At 58.9% G+C, this 9552-nt stretch overlaps 1 pseudogene; it reads right to left on the bottom strand.

The window, feature by feature from the left end:
• Positions 1-630: 630 nt before the first annotated feature.
• On the bottom strand, positions 631-2216 carry LOC124523506 (tubulin alpha-8 chain-like; annotated as a pseudogene).
• Between the last annotated feature and the right edge of the window lie 7336 nt (positions 2217-9552).

Genomic DNA, 9552 nt, shown 5'->3' with positions numbered 1-9552 from the left:
CCTGGGAGACGGTCTGCAGGATCCTACAGCGGCACAAAGCAGGTGGCGGGGCGCGTGGGGGTGAAGCCCCTCCCCCCAGAAGTGTTCAGTGTCCTTGAACATGGAGCCTTCACACTGGAGGTTCGGGGTTTACCAAAACGCAAACCCTTCGAGGTCGCGGTCTGCTGTTCACAAAGAGCCGATAACGGCTACCCAGCGGTCCTTCCTTTTTTTTTCTCTTCATAGAAGACAGGGAATACTTTATTCAGACCCATCAGAGAAACAGACGGCTTGGGTCTATCACAAAGCATCATTTTTTTTCTTTATTTATTTTGGGAGAGAGAGAGTGGGGGAGGGGCAGAGAGAGGGGCAGAGAGAGAATCCCAGGCGGGCTCCGTGCGCTCAGCACACAGCCCGACGCGGGGCTCGGTCTCTCAAGCCGTGAGATCATGCCCTGAGCCGAAATCAAGAGCCGGACCCTCAAATGCCTCAGCCACCCGGGCGCCCCAAGGTATTGTGTTTTTAAAAAGAGGCCAGCAATTGTATAGGAGAGTATACACTTCTACATACAAATGAACGGATCAGAGCACAACTTTTCAATATTTAAAACAGAATAAGCTTTCCTGTAAAAGCAGCACCTTTGTGACGTCTTTAACTGTAGTGCTCCTCTCCTCCTTCCTCACCCTCTCCTGCCACAGAATCCACACCAACCTCCTCAGAATCCTTCTCGAGGGCGGCCGTGTTCTCATGGGCCTCTTCCTCCGTGCCCCTACCCACATACCAGTGGACAAGGGCGTGCCTGGCATACATCGGGTCAAACTCGTGGTCTAGGTGAGCCCAGGTCTCGGGGCTGGCCGTGGTGCTCTCAGCATACACACAGCTCGCTGCACCTTGGTCGGGTCTCCGGCAGGTAGCACGGTGGGAGGCAGGTTACTGATGGCAACTCTGAAGCCAGCCGGGCACCAGTCCCCAAACTGGACGGTGCTTTTGGTCTCGATGGCAGCAATGGCGGCACTGACGTCTCTGGGAAGCATAGGACCGCTGTACAACGGGCAGCAAGCCACGTATTTGCCACGGCGAGGGTCACGTCTCACCGTCTGGTTCGCTGACTTAAAGGATGCATCGATGATCTCTGCTACGGGATGCTGTTCACAGCAGGCCCTCTCAGCGGAGACGACAGGAGCGTAGGTGGCCACGGGGACGTGGATGCGGGGGTAGGGCACCAGATCGGTCCGGAATTCTCTCGGATCAACACTTAGGGCTCCATCAAATCCGAGGGAAGCAGCGACGGAGGACACAGTTTGACTTATCCACCTGTTCAGGTCAGTAGCCCAGGTTGGGTGTTCGGTACTGAGGTTTCTACGACAGATGTCATAGATGGCCTCGTCGTCTACCAAGAAGGCACACTCAGAGTGCTCGCTCCAGCGCGGTGTGGGTAGTGAGGATGGAGTTGTAGGGCTCAACGACAGCCGTGGAAACCTTGGGGGCTGCGTAAGTGGAGAGCTCCAGCTCGGGCTTCTCGCCATAATCGACAGAGAGACGATGCACCGGCAGGGAGGTGATCCTGGAGACAGGTCCTCCTCCAAAGCTGTGGGAAACCAAGAAGCCCTGAAGACCCGGGCGCTGGCGGGCCAGTTTCTGAATTCGGTCCAAGACAAGGCCCATGATCTCCTTGCCAATGGTGTAGGGCCCTGGGGCATGGTTATTAGCGGGATCTTTCTTGCCGGTGAGGAGCTTCTAGGGCAGAAGACCTGATGGTGGCTGCCGGCGTGAACTTCAGCCACGGCTCCGGGTTCCAGGTCACCAAAGCTGCCCTGCCCTCACTGTGGGGACGACATGGCCCAGGCCCCCAAGAACCCCCACCCACCTCTATCCTGCTAATGGATGCGCTGGAAGAAAAGAAGGGAGGGGGAGGAAGCGGGGGGTCCAGCGTGTTTCTCTGCCTTCTGGGGCATCCCTGGAAGAAGGGATACCCACTCCCACTGCATAGCGCTCCTTTGATGGCCAAGCGACAGTCAGATGAGCCTGGTCTGGGGGCTTTTGCTAAAACCGCCTTAAACCACCTCTCCGGCCATCGGAGCCCCAGCTCTAAGGGCCGCAGCAGCAGGGCCGGCTTCGTGGGCGTCCGCCCGCAGCCGCGTGGCCGCAATCCGTGCAGGGGACCCTGACCCATGCAGGACCACCGCAGTCACGCGTGGCTGCTGGGGACACGCTCGCCGTCCAGCCTGAGTCCCCATGTAGGCGTCCGGCCTTCTTATGCACGCATCTCTGCTGCGTGTGTGTGTGTGTGTGTGTGTGTGAGTGAGCAGTCCTGAGTCCTAGCGTGAGGGCCTCTCCTTCCCGGATCTGCCGGGAGGGGTGAATCGGCTGCCGTGGACCCATTCTTCCCATGACAGGCTCACAAATCCAGGTGAAAGGTTGGCCCGGCGCGTGGAGGGCTTCAGACGGCAAAGCGCCGGGCACAGGGGCTGGTGCCGGAGGCTTCGGAGAGGGCTGGGGGTCCACCCTTGTTGAGACGTGTTGATGAACACGCCAGTACCTCAATTCTTCCTTTCTCAGCAGCTTAGCCGCTACACTGGAGGCAAAGCCACGTCCGGCTTTTCTCTGGGTCCCAGTCAATTCTTCCACGGTCCCTAACGTGGCCTTAGTCTCCAAGGTCTTTCTTCTTCCTGTTTAGCCAGAGGAAGAATAGTGGTTAAGAGCTTGGGATTGAATTCAGTTCTGCCACCTGCCAGCTGTGTAACCTTGAGCAAATTATGGACCCTCTCTGTGCCTTAGTTCTGCCGTCCGTAAAATGGGATGACTAGCAGTACCGACTCGTCCCCTGCTTTAAACCTCTGGCTCCTTGCCCCCCGCCAGCCAAACTCCAAGTCTTTGATGTGCAGCATAAGGACCCCCTCCCCATCGGCCCACCTCGGCTGTGTCCCAGCCTCGCTTAGCTCTCAGCACTGATTTGCACGGCAGTCCTACCGAGGTGAGGAGAGCTCAGGTGGACTTGCCCGGCGCCGGTGAGGGGCAGAGCCCGGGACAGCTCAGGGCCCGCAGGACACCAAAGTCCTTCCTCCCCAACCTGCCCCTCACATCGCCCTGTGTTTCCAGAACATTCCATGCTGTCTCATTCCTCTGTCTCCTTGTCTATACACCGTTCTCCTCCCCAGGGCATCCAGAGAATCGTGAGTGAGTTGGGCCACGGCGAGCAGGTGCAGACGAGAGGGGGCGGAGCCAGCAGACAGGAGTCGTGGGGGGCCACGGAGGGGTGCGGTCACAGCCGCATTTCAGACACTGGTGTGAGCACAGCCCCGTGCCCTCCCTTTCCTGAAGGGGGGCGTGGCTTTCCACGCGGGATCCTGACACCCACACCCACGGCCTCCACGTTTCAGGCAGAGGTTGAAAAGTGCCCACAGCGTGTCTGCGTCTGATCCGCTGAGGCTCGGCTTGCGCCGTGCGGTTGTCATGGCGACACATAATTGCGGCGGCGACGGGAGTAAGTGCCCGTCGCGGACCACGGGGCCGCACAGCCTGTGCTTCCTCCGCCACCAAGGATCCCCTTCGGGACGGCTACCTCGGCGACAAAGCACTTGCGGCCGACTGTGTCTGCCCGACTGGGGCCCTGGGAAGGGTGTGGGGGGTCCGGCTCAGCGAGGGCTGAGCCTGGGTCCCTGCCCCCGCGCCTTGATTTCACAGCCCCCCGCCTCACCCCACCCCTGGTTCGGCCTCTCCAGGGCTGTGGCCCGCTCCGAGAGCCGAGCGCCGAGGAAATCGATCCCAGGATTTCCCGAGTCCTAGTGCTTATCCCGACTATTACGACTGTGATTAAAGACGACCCTGCCCCCGAGGCTCAGCGCCAGTCTCCCCCGAGCATCACTCCCAGCACCAAATATCCGTGATGATTCTCGTGGAACCGAATGAAGCCTTCTCTTCCCTTCACCGCCCCCTACAGCTCCTGGCCTGCATCACATTTATCGTTTATTCATTCAACAAACGCTAGCGACTATGCACCGAGCACCAGGCACTGTACTAGATTATAGAACGCTGAGCCAAACAGACGGACGTCTCTGCCCTCATGGGGCTTGAAACCTCACATGGGAGCAGACAATAAACGCAACATGTTAAGTAAATTATGCATTAGGAGGTATTAGGGGGTGACCTGGGCCAAAGAGATAAACGAGCAAAGAAGGGAGATGCCGGGGAAGGGGATTTCAATTTGTACTTTTATTTTTTTTTAATTTTTTAATGTTTATTTTTGAGAGAGGGAGAGCGCATCAGCAGGGGAGGGGCAGAGAGAGAGAGAGAGAGAGAGAGACAGAGAATCCAAAGCAAGATCCAGGCTCTGAGCCGTCAGCACAGAGCCGGACGCAGGGCTTGAACTCACAAACCATGAGATCGTGACCTGAGCAGAAGTCAGACGCTTAACTGACTGAACCACCCAGGCGCCCCAAGGGATTTCAATCTTTAAAAGAGTGGTCTGTGAGGGACTCACTGACAAGTAGTATTTGAGTGGGGAGCTGGAGGAAAGGAGAGAGCAGTTCATCCAGATATCTAGGAAAAGAATGTTCTAGGCTGAGGGAGTAGCCCCTGCCAAGGCCCTGAGGTAGGAGGGAGTGTGGCGTGTTAGCGCAACGGCTAGCAGAACAGCTGGCTGGAGCGGGGACAAGGAGGGGACTAATGGAATGGAGACGTTGTGGGTCATTGCGGGCTCACGGGCTTTCACAGGAGTGAAAGGTAGAGCCTTTGGAGGGATGTTGGTAAAGTGTCACCCTCACTGTGGTCTTGAGAATTGACCGCGGGGGGGCAGGGCGGAAGTGGAAACCAGTCACCAGGTGACAGACGATCCAGTTTGGACCGGCCTGGCAGGGAGGAGGGGTGGGGGGCAAAGGTTCTAGATGGGAGGGGTGAGCAGAGGTCCTAGATGTACCCGGACGCAGGGGCGCCTGGGTTTGCTGGTGGGACCGGAAGGACGCCTGCCGAAGGCAAGCAATCCGGGGGCTTGCAAGGGCTGGCAAGGCCGCGGAGCGGTGGGGTGGGAGGGCAGGATCCCAGGTCGGGGTGTGTCCGGTTTGAGATGTTACCGAGACACCCCCACGGAGGTGTCGGGTGGGCGTCTGGAGACACCGGGCTGGCGTTCTAGAGAGAGGTCCAGACCAGAGATCCCATCTCCGTGAGGAGATGACTTACAACGCCTGCAGGCTGAGTGAGCACGGCAAGGGGGTGAGTGCACCTGGGGCAGAGAACGGGTCCCAGCACGGAGCCCTGGGCCACCGGCCAGAGGAGATCAAGAGGAACCAGCAACAGCCGGCGAGGCAGACGGGCGAGGAGAGCCAGGGAAGGAAGCGCTTCGAGAACGAGGGAGAGACCAGCTGCTCGCTGCTACTGGAAGATTGGGGGCGGGGGGAGGGCGACTGTCCAGCAGGGTCCGCGGTGAGGTGGCCCCGGCCCTTCCGTGGTCTGGAGAGAAAGGGCTGGATGGCTTTTGCCAGGGGGTGGTTGTAGAGCGGGGCGGAGCAGGGTGGGGGGCAGCCGCTGCAGGGGTGTGGGTGGGAAGAGCAGAGCTGCTGGCTGGGGGCAGCCGCAGGAAAGCTCGCTCTTGGCTGCCGGCGCTTCTTGGCAGAGTCAGTTTCACGTCTCCGGATGCCTGGGGAGAACTCCGGGCTACTTGAGTCAGTCTCTGGGGACGAGGCCCCCATTCTTTCGGTTTTAAGAGTCACCAGGTGATTCCATCGTGTAGCCAAGAGGAAGAACCACCGAGGGAGGGAAAGACACACTGAGCAGCAGGGGAAGACGGGGAACGATGGCTCCTGGCTCCGGGAGAGCCGAGCGGCGGTTTCCAGCGACAAGAAATGTCATCTGTGGGCGTCGCCGCTGGAAGGGGCCCGTGGGGGAGGGGGCCTGGCGGAAGTTCCCGTCTGACTGTCTCTTTGTCAGAGGAATGGGAAGAAAGGTTACCCGCTGGAGGGGACAGTCTGAAATGGTCCTGGAGGGGAGTGGGAAGGGGAAGGAGCCTGGGGTGGGGGGGGGGTCTCCTGTGGTCCCAGGCAGTACAGCGTCCCCACCCCAGGCTTGAGGCCAGCAACTCAGAGTGCGACCAGGAGGCCTGGCCACCTGCAGCCCCACGGCCCTGGGCCTCTGCCTTGGGGCCCGCAGACCCGCTCGAAGTGCTTGCCGTTCGGTCCGGTTGAACTCCGCCCTCTGCTGCTGCATGCTCTTGACCGAGCTCTTCGGTGCCCCGGCACCTTCGTCTGTGACACAGTGACGGTGCCCTCCGCCGAAGAGCGTGGGGAAGGCCACAGGTGGGCTGAGAGCACCAGGACAACAGCTGTTCCACCGTGGGCACGTAGTGTCAGCTCCTGCTACAATTCCCGATTAGTCGGGGACTGGCTGCGCCCACCGAAAGAGCCCCTCTCTCATCTTCCGCGCCCCTCCTCGCTTCTTCACGTACTGCAGGGAACGTGGCACATACCGGCCACGTGGAAATTACGTGGCCCTTACACACCTTTGGCCAGACAATTAACTACTTCCTGAGTGTTGGTCTGGTATAAGCTGCAAGATCATCGACACCGAGGAGGCAAAAACCAGACGCAGACATCGGCCTGTTTCACCAGTACCTTCCCCTCTCCGGTCCCCCCCGCTCCCCCCAACGTACACACTCTGATTCCGAGCTTCATTGCAGAGTTATAAATAAAATGGGCCATTTGTGCTTCCTCTGCTTAGCAGAAAAACATCTGAGATCGCGGACAGTAAGAGGTACGACAGAACAGAGTCACTAAAATAAGAATAAGAAACGTGACCGGACGACCAAGCTGGGGGGCTCTACCAGAGACCCCGGCACCGTGGAGAGCCGTGCACTCCCATCTCTGCACTTCCTGAGGTCGGGGGAGCGTACCTACCTTCCCGAAGACGCCATTGCTAACTTTGCAGGCGTATATTTGTCTAGATGAACCGTGGGGTGTTTTCCTCCGTGTTTTCGGAAAATGGCAGGCCCGTTGGCTCTTCAAGACCCAGCTTCCTCTGGGCTGGGTGGGAGGCGGTCACTGGTGAGAGCCGAGAGCCTGGGTGGTTTTGCTCCCTGCAGAAGGCCCCAGTGATGGTGAAAAGGGGGGGGGGGCTTCCTGTCCCTGGGCTAGTTAGCAGTGGCGTCATGGGACGGGGGCATCCAGCCACCCTCATAGCGACAAGGCGGGAAGACTGGGTATCAGGGCCCCTACCAGCAAAACTCCAGGATTGTCTGAGGTGGACACCTGTCCTTCGTGACGAGCCCCAGAGACCCCTTTCCCGGGTGACGAGACGACAGGACGGTACAGGGAGGGGCCGGCCTGGCCCCATTCAATCGGGGCTGTGATGTCACTGCAGATTCTGTAATCGGAAGGATCACGCGGGGGCCGAGCCCCACGTCCTCTGCTCTGCGCCTGCTGACTTTGCTTCCTGCCCGTGGGTCTCTGAGAGGCCCATCCCAGCAGGCACAGCAAAGGACGATGTCCTCGTGGAGGAACCTGGGTCCTTCAGTTGCACAGGCTTCTCCGACACCCAGGACGCACGGTGATGATGAGCACATTCGTATTTCGAGAGGGCTTCGTGGGCTGCGAACTGCGGTTACGGGAGCCACCGAGAACACAGCTGGGCTGGCGCCCAAAGCCACTCTGCTAGATGACAAGGACGTGTCTTGAGATGGTGCTAATTCTCGGGCCTTGATTGCAGACGAATCGCTTTCCGCCTTGATTAAAATGGGAGCTTATGGGTGCTAAATGTGGCTGTCGCTACAGACAAATTGACTTTGATTTACATTTGGAATGGGTCGTCTTGTCCCCTTGCTGTGCACTAACTCACGCGGCAAGATCTGGAATTTAATTTTTTTTTTTTTTCCTTCCGAGAGCTATTCAAGCACCCGGGGACTCTGAGGCTTGGGGGGGTTCAGATACGGGGGCCCTCCCAAATCCCCAACAGATGGCACGGCTGGTCCAAGCACAGGCGTCAGAGTCTCAGAGACCGATCCGAACACAGGAGCCGTCCATCGAGAGTCAGAAGATGGGCACGGCTGGGTCCCAGAGCGCTGCACCCGTGTGGTCTGGTCACCTCTCCCGCAGGCCCTCCAGACCTCAGGTAGAGCCTTGCCCTGTGTAGACGCTGAGATGTGAGGTCAGACACTACTTGGCTCTAAAAACAAAAGGGTCGGTCTTCAAAAATACGGTAGAGATAGCCTTCGAGCTATAGGAAGCAGAAGCTTCCCGAGATCCTTCTAGGGAGCAAGGTGAGAAATAAAAATAGATCAAGCAGGGCATTTTATAATTAGGCGCTCAGGGGTTCGGTGCCGCCCGCAGACGTGTTAGGAACGCAGAGGGACAGAGGGTGAGGTGAGCAAGTCCCTGGGTGCTCCCGAGGGAAGATTTAGGTGCCCTGACGGGGACAAGGGGAGCCGAGTGAGTGGAGGAGAGAAGGAGGGGCGCTCCAGGCAGGAGAGAAGCCAGGACAAAAGTACGGAGGGCAGCAGAGAAAGGTGCGTGTGTGTGCGTGCGTGTGTGCGTGTGTGTCCACGTGCCTGTGTGTTAGTTTCTACCGCGACCGTAACAAAGAGTCACAGACGGGGTGGCTCGTAACAGAAACTTACTCTCTTGCAGTTCTGGACGCTACAAGTGCGAGATCGGGGTGTCACCGGGGCCATCAGCAGAGCGCACGAGGCTCTGGGGGGCGGGGGGCGGGTGTGCTCTGCGCCTCCAGCTCAGATTCTGGTGCTACTGGATGTCCTTGGAGTTCCTTGGCTTCTAGATGCATCCTTCCAACCCCTGACCCCACCCTGACGCGGCCTTCTGCTTGAGCGCACGTCTTCATGGTGTTTTCCTCTCTGTGCGTCTGTCTCTGTGCCCTCTCTCTTCTCCTAAGGACCCAGTCATCTAGATTAGCGGTCCCCTTCATGACCTCACCTTAAGGAACCGAAGACCCTATTTCCAGAGAAGGTCACATTCACAGGTGCCAGGCATGTGGCTTCAGCATCTCTCTCTGGGGGACACAACTCAACCCACATGGCATACTTATGGGCCCCAGAGGCAGTCCTGCCCACCTCTTGGGGGAAATTCTGCCGGGTAGAACTGGGGCATGGGGCCGGGGGAGAGCTCAGGCAGGTGGGGCTGGAAGTCTGGGAGGGGGCCGATGTCGCGGCAGCCATCCGGGTGGCCGTGTGGGGCTCCTCCCTGGGAATCCACGGCAGTGTTGGTGACGTCACCGATGGGAGGAGAGGTACCACGGAGGTCATGACCAGCCAGGGGAGGACCCCAATGCGAGCGAGCCCATGCCAACTACGGCAGAAAACTATGCTCCTTTTGAGAAACATGTTGCTGGGAGAGGGGACACTTGACCTTGGAGCACGGACCGTCCACGCACTTGGAGCTGCCTCCTTGCGACCTAGGTCCTGTGGGACCCACCAAGTCACGAAGTTGAACACACCAGCAGCGGTCCGTTACGAGAGGGAGGCGGTGCATTTGGGACAGAGGCTGAGCAAACCGTAAGACTCCACCAGCGCCCCTTCCCCAGCTGACTCCTATGGCCATGTGGGTAGTGGAGCGTCGTGTCTGACCCATGTGAGGA

Source organism: Lynx rufus, unplaced genomic scaffold, assembly GCF_022079265.1.
Source record: "Lynx rufus isolate CCGP_SWC_20201006 ecotype Redwood Valley unplaced genomic scaffold, mLynRuf1.p SCAF_4, whole genome shotgun sequence".
NCBI classification, from domain to species: domain Eukaryota; kingdom Metazoa; phylum Chordata; class Mammalia; order Carnivora; family Felidae; genus Lynx; species Lynx rufus.
The sequence above is the reverse complement of the archived record's forward strand: the minus strand, read 5'-3'. Positions and strand labels throughout refer to the sequence as shown.